Consider the following 8248-nt stretch of genomic DNA (forward strand, 5'->3'; position numbering starts at 1 on the left):
TTCAAATGGCAAATATTGCATTATTTTATTTTCGTCAATCGCTCGAATTCGGTACCTATGTGCCATTTGAATTTACGTCTCCGTTTTATAGGTTTATTAGATTTTAGTGATTAGTTGTTTGATTATGGGAAGTCGATGTTGGAGAAATATTCCTCTGCCCGAGTAATCAGCCTATGTCTAGGGCAGGGGTATTAAACATGCGGCCCGCGGACCGCATACGCCCGACCAAACCGCAAAATGTTTGAGCCATCGAAAATGCCTTCATGCGGCCCTCTGGTCGGTTGAGTTGGATACCCCTGGTCCAGGGCAAACGTCGTGAGATTTCGTGATGGCATGGTTTAGTTTCGTTGTGAGTTCAGGTCAGAGCATAATAAGTGGACATGGTGTGTTGATTGATTGTTTATCTCCATGGGAACTATTTGTGATCGAGACTGATATTTTGTACAGCGAAATAAATGATAAGGGATTGTTCCATTATTATGAAACACCTTTTACTGTTGCTATGATGGTAAATATGACATAAGTTCACGTGTAAAATTCAACTGACCTAGGGATAGAGTAGGAAAATATATATAGTTCCCTGTATTTGGTGTTTGAGTTAAATTTATATTTTCGCAGCGTGAATTACTGGCGTTATGTTACGGAAATCTAACAATAAGAAAGCACGCAGTTGAGAGGTTAGCATGCAGTTGTGAAGTTGTGATATTGGTGATCATTCATTGATTACAGAAAGAAAAAAATACTTATAGTCTTGGCGCGTTGTTAGAATTTCCAGTAGACAGCGGTTGTTGTCGAGAAATCCTTGGAAACAAGGGGAAAACAAGTAACTTCTGGCAGAATTCACGTGAGTGATGGATTCGCTAGGTAAAGAGACCCCTTTGCATAATACATAAACGAAGAAAGCACGAGTTTGATGAGAAATCAATAAATACAACGGATCAGTTATATGCATTCCTGTTTCATATTGTTGAAACTGGCATGATCTATGAATAGCTGATTTTATATTTTCTTTACTGATACAATGGAAAATTAGTTTGGTTTAAAAGAAAGTCTAAATGCGATAGCTCATATTTTGATTTCGGCTAGAAAAATTTGCTAATAATTATCTGATGTAAGAGCTTAAATCAACCTATTAGTATATTACTGTAGATATTAGTACATTACTATAGATATTAGTATATTACTATAGATATTAGTATATTACTATATATAATAGTATATTACTATAGATATTAGTATATTACTATATATATTAGTATATTACTATATATATATTAGTATATTACTATAGATATTAGTATATTACTATAGATATTAGTATATTACTATATATATTAGTATATTACTATATATAATAGTATATTACTATATATATATTAGTATATTACAATAGATATTAGTATATTACTATATATATATTAGTATATTACTATAGATATTAGTATATTACTATATATATTAGTATATTACTATAGATATTAGTATATTACTATAGATATTAGTATATTACTATAGATATTAGTATATTACAATAGATATTAGTATATTACTATATATATTAGTATATTACTATATATATATTAGTATATTACAATAGATATTAGTATATTACTATAGATATTAGTATATTACTATATATATTAGTATATTACTATATATATATTAGTATATTACAATAGATATTAGTATATTACTATATATATTAGTATATTACTATAGATATTAGTATATTACAATAGATATTAGTATATTACTATATATATTAGTATATTACTATAGATATTAGTATATTACTATATATATTAGTATATTACTATAGATATTAGTATATTACTATAGATATTAGTATATTACTATAGATATTAGTATATTACTATAGATATTAGCATATTACAATAGATATTAGTATATTACTATATATATTAGTATATTACTATATATATTAGTATATTACTATATATATTAGTATATTACTATATATATTAGTATATTACTATAGATATTAGTATATTACTATATATATTAGTATATTACTATATATATATTAGTATATTACAATAGATATTAGTATATTACTATAGATATTAGTATATTACAATAGATATTAGTATATTACTATATATATTAGTATATTACTATAGATATTAGTATATTACTATATATATTAGTATATTACTATATATATATTAGTATATTACAATAGATATTAGTATATTACTATAAATATTAGTATATTACTATATATATTAGTATATTACTATATATATTAGTATATTACAATAGATATTAGTATATTACAATAGATATTAGTATATTACTATAGATATTAGTATATTACTATATATATTAGTATATTACTATATATATATTAGTATATTACTATAGATATTAGTATATTACTATAGCTATTAGTATATTACTATATATATATTAGTATATTACAATAGATATTAGTATATTACTATATATATTAGTATATTACTATAGATATTAGTATATTACAATAGATATTAGTATATTACTATATATATTAGTATATTACTATAGATATTAGTATATTACTATATATATTAATATATTACTATATATATATTAGTATATTACAATAGATATTAGTATATTACTATATATATTAGTATATTACTATATATATTAGTATATTACTATAGATATTAGTATATTACAATAGATATTAGTATATTACTATATATATTAGTATATTACTATAGATATTAGTATATTACTATATATATTAGTATATTACTATATATATATTAGTATATTACAATAGATATTAGTATATTACTATATATATTAGTATATTACTATAGATATTAGTATATTACAATAGATATTAGTATATTACTATATATATTAGTATATTACTATAGATATTAGTATATTACTATATATATTAGTATATTACTATATATATATTAGTATATTACAATAGATATTAGTATATTACTATATATATTAGTATATTACTATATATATATTAGTATATTACTATAGATATTAGTATATTACTATAGCTATTAGTATATTACTATAGATATTACTCTATTACTATATATATTAGTATATTACTATAGATATTAGTATATTACTCTATATATTAGTATATTACTATAGATATTAATATATTACTATAGATATTAGTATATTACTATAGATGCTAATTTAGTAATAGCTACTAAAACAGTCAATGTTCTATTGTGTTTCTTTTAACATTTCACATGGTCTGAGTCAGACTCTCATTTATGTCGAATAAGCCTGTAATTTGGGCCGAATCAGCCCGTTATTGATTCCGAATCAGACAGGATCCGAATCAGACAGTATTCCTAACTCGATCTTAGACGCAATTTTAAAAAAATGTTCACCTAAAGATTACTTTACCATGTCAAGAATTCTTCAGTTTGTTTGCATTTTAAGTAATTTAGAGAGTTGTAGATATACATATTAAAATCATATCTTAATTCCCAGTTTCGTAGTGTTTTCCTTGTACTACAACTATCTATACAATTCATTGGAATCTCAGTTGTCCGTTTCCCACTTGTGATCGTATTCTTTCAACTCCAAATTAGTTTCTGCTAGTCGCTATTTCATGTTATATTTTGAATAGGGCATGAATGGTGGCAACTAACTCATTAAAAAAGTGAGATTTGTTTCCCCTCGTTGTATCTTCTTCATTCACAGAGCGGCATACGATGATGTCATCTGGGCCATTGAAAAGCAAAGCTGGATTTGTCCGACTCAACATCAGCTTTATGGAAGGCCATCTCTGCAAAATGTGAAATTAAGACACAAAAGTAATTTTCAGATCAACCCCAAAAAGCCGAAATAAAATAAGCATGCTTGTAAAAATAAAATACACACAAATAAAACAAACGAAACACAAAGAAATCGGCAAATGTTGATTTTTGTATGTGCAACTGATCCCACGGATTTAAAAATTCTTTGTGTATCTCTCCTTTCTCTAAATGCCTGAAAATTATTAACACATACACACGTTTTATCCATATGAGCGGAGGAATCTGGTTACCGTACTAACGAAGAAAAAGAAATGTTAAGATTCGCAGAACCGTGTGACATATTTTACAACGGTATGGGTATTTATTATCACTTGAGTCTGTCTTTGTGCCACAAGGATAAAAAAGCAGAATCTATTCAAATCGAAAAAAATATATAAAGACGAAAGTTTTGATATAAAAAGTCTTCACCGACTCAAAGGGTTATATGTTCACCACTATAATAAGATTTGAATTTGTTATTTAAAAATCATCCTTATAGCTGGTATGTGTAGCAAAGCTACATTCCTCCCAACACGAGGATAAAATGTCTGTATTTGTTAATAATTTTCAGTCATTCAAAGTAGAGAGAGAGAGAGAGAGAGAGAGAATGAATTTAAAACACCGTATTGTCGTCCTCATAATAATCGTAAAAAATTGATTATTAATGGTTAATTGATTTGATTGTCATTAATTACATATTGTTGATCGGTGTATGGACAAATTCATTATCTGTAATTAACATAAGAGTTACATTGGATAAAATCATTAATTACCTATTTAAATTCAATTCATGTTTAGTTCTTTTATCACCAATTTGGTCTTAAATGTTGATTCTTAAACGTGCCACCAGTCTCATTGCTGTTTTGGGGAGGGGGTTGTAATATCCCTTTACAATGCAGCCCCGCCCTCTGTTCTTTTCATGATGTTGATCATTGATTATCATGTTTCGTTCATTTTGTTTCTCAAGCGTGTTGTATAATAAGTGTAGAAACACACATTTACTGTTGTTGCCTTATTCATTTTACGTTAGCTCAACCAGCTTATGTTTTGTTTGTTTCATTTAAGCACTGTTCAATTTTGCTTGGCATTTGCTTGTTTCGTTTGTGTCTTGTTTGTTTCTTGGCTATTCCGTTTATGCCTCGCTTGTTTTATTTGAGCATTAATCTTAGTTGTTTTAAATATAGTTATTTCGTTTGGCATTTGCTCGTTTCATTCATGCCTTGTTTCATTTTACATTTGTCTGTTTCGTTTGTGCCTCATTTGTTTTATTTGAGTATTGAACTTATTGTCTGAGCATTACTTTTATGCTTCACGCATGCTTGTTTTCTTTCGGGTTTTCTTGGGGGGTTTTTTGTGTGTTTTTTTAATTGCCCATTTTGTTTGTATTTTTTTAATTTTTTTTTTATTTTTTGACGTCGATTAATTTCCATACAGTTTACCAATATGATTAAAATCAGAAGATGATCTGACAGCGACCGCTTAGGGGTTATGGTCTGGTGACATTTGAATTAGGCAATGGAAATACAGCTTTCAGAAAGTTGAAAGTGAATTATGTTGTATGGCATACATTGATGCTATTCGGTAATATTGCACAGTCTCCCAAACGTAAAGATATAAAACTTCATCTAATTGGCTGATACAATTTAGCGATTATGATAATAACATCGGTCACCAGAACATAACCAAAGCGGTCGCCTTGAGATCTTGACGTAGGACAGTTGTGATCTGATTTTAGTCAAATTGCCAGTTTACCTTATCAGCAATTAGTAGGACTGAAGATACGACTTACAGTCGGCATGATTGAAAAACAATTTGACATAGCTCAAATGAGACCCCCCATCACCCCCCCCCCCTTTTTTTTTTTTGGTAAGAGAACCAACCATTCTTCATGAAATAAGACAAAAATATAAATTCTAAATGCATTAAAAAATGAAGATCCGAGGATTAAACTATGTGGAACCCAGAATTTCAGTCTACATACATAAGACACGCTACAGTTAATTTGCTTCGCATGATTACAGAGTTCTCAATAGGAGACGTAGTGAGCCATCTGACATAATGTAAGTACTCAACTTGCAAATATCACGTGGATGGCAGTTAAAGACCTTAGATAATTCCACCAGAACTGCAGTTACTAATGTGTTTCCATTCTGCAAGTAAATGTGAAGCAGTGATCTGTCTTATGTAACCTTATAAACAAAATACCCCAATACGTATTTAAAACATTCTCATAAATTATGCCAACATGGTCTTAGTTGATTTCTGTTAGAGTTATATGGTGTGTTGTGTGTGTATATATATATATGGTAAAATGACAGATGGTTTGTAAATTTAAGTACTTTTATCACGAGAACTGGTCTGTGCATGTAACTACTTTTATCAAGGGGACTTGTCTGTGCATGTAATTACCTTAATCAAGGGGACTGGTCTGTACATGTAATTACTTGTATCAAGAGAACTGGTCTGTGCATGTAATTACTTTTATCAAAGGGTCTGGTCTGTACATGTAATTACTTTTATCTAGAGAACTGGTCTGCGTATGCAATTACTATTATCAAATGGACTGGTCTCTACATGTAATTACTTTTATCAAGGAGTTATTCATTCACAAGACTATCGGTTCTTCCTTCTTACCACCGGGAAAATTATTAGACTGTAACTAGTATTAATTTGTATTATTTAGATTGTTACAAGGACAAAACAGACTTGCGCCAACGCTTGGAACAGTTGCACGGAAATCTGAAACTTCTTCATTGTAAATCTGCTTGAATTCAAGACCTGTATTTATGTTACAGTTAATAGTCCTGATACCTTTACGAAAGAAAAAAAAAAGCAAACTCTGTATTTATGCCACGTTTGCATAAAGGTTATTGAAGATTTCACTTATTTTCCCTATTACTGATTACAATTTGTTTACGTTCAACAAGAATGGCTTTTTTCGACCGCGGAACAAAAATGATGTGTAATAGTTGACCAGAAGTCTGTAGATTTAGTGCCCCAAACACATCATTGTTCAAAGTATGTTCTCGGGGACTTATTATTTCCTTTGCTTACCAAATTATCTGCTTTCTATATTTTCCAGCCCTTGCGTGACGTGTTTTTGTAACATGTTTGTAGCAACAACAGCTTCACTGTCATATGGACAGCGTTCTTTTGCATACCAGGGCCCAGCAACGTGGAATGAATTGCCCACTGAACTTAGACACAAAGACACAGTGATCACATTCAAGAGGGCTCTCAAAACTCACTTATTTTGACTGCAAGAACAAACTTAAAGACCTAATAATGTTTCCTACCTTAAATATTCTTAGAATTTTTTTTTTTTGTAATGTTTTCTAATTTCATGGTGTTTGTTTTTGTAATCATATCATTATATGTTTTTTTATCTTATATCTTATCTACCTCTATGTCAGCGATATCTGTTTAGTTTTTATTAAAGCCAAGAATCCAATATATAATGAGGTTTTAATAAAATAACAAATAAAGGAATTTAGTCATATCTAATTTGGGGAAATTTTTGTAACGGAGTAAATGACACACACGAATTCTCATTTTAAGATTTAGGAGGAAATGTATTGCAAGTGATGTTGTTGTTGTTGTTGTGGGGTTTAACGCCATTTTTCAGCACGCTAGGCTATACATGGCGGCCAGTATTAATGGTGGAGGAAGAACCCGGAAAACCCCGGAAAGAACCACAGTCACACGAGAAGCTACTGGCAAGCTTTCTCACATGCCCACCTTGGCTAAATCTTAGACTCGAACCGCCGCAGACAGAGGTGAGATGGCAGTGATCCGTAACGAAGAGCGCTTTAGACCACTCGGCCACTCGGGACCCCTATTGCAAGTGAATACAAATTTTGAATTTTAACTTGCAGTTAATTTTAATAAGTTTGATATTTACTTGATATGTGTTATTTTAAAACAGATAGGAAAGAAAAAGAAAAAAAAAAGAACTTAAATTCCTCTCCATTACTTTGTGAAACGCATTATCACTGACACTGAGCCCGCATGAAAATACAGATTTAATCATTTTGGGTGAAAAACTTTGAATTTTGTATACGAGAGAAACCAATTCCTGCACACAATTTCTAATAATCTTGTCATACGTAAATCACATGAACTTTTCTACTTTTACATTAAAATATATTTTATTTCAACAAGCATCAGCTTGCAATTTAACATGCTGTGGAATCGCCGTACTGTGGCATCTGTCATGAGACGGGGAAAGCAGCCAGGATAATATTTAATGGATATAGAATATGCCATATCACCTTTCTTTGATATTCTGTCATCAAGAACATTTATTTTAATTATGTTTTTATTATAGTTAATAAAGTTTCAATGGAAGTCAGATTATGTAAAAATCACATAAAAGATATTATAATAACATTTATTATTTTATTTTTTTAAAACTCTAATTTTAGTGTTTCGCTATGATATCCGGTTCCGGTGAA

The sequence above is a fragment of the Sinohyriopsis cumingii genome, chromosome 2 (genome assembly GCF_028554795.1).
Source record: "Sinohyriopsis cumingii isolate HCF-2022 chromosome 2, ASM2855479v2, whole genome shotgun sequence".
Taxonomy (NCBI): domain Eukaryota; kingdom Metazoa; phylum Mollusca; class Bivalvia; order Unionida; family Unionidae; genus Sinohyriopsis; species Sinohyriopsis cumingii.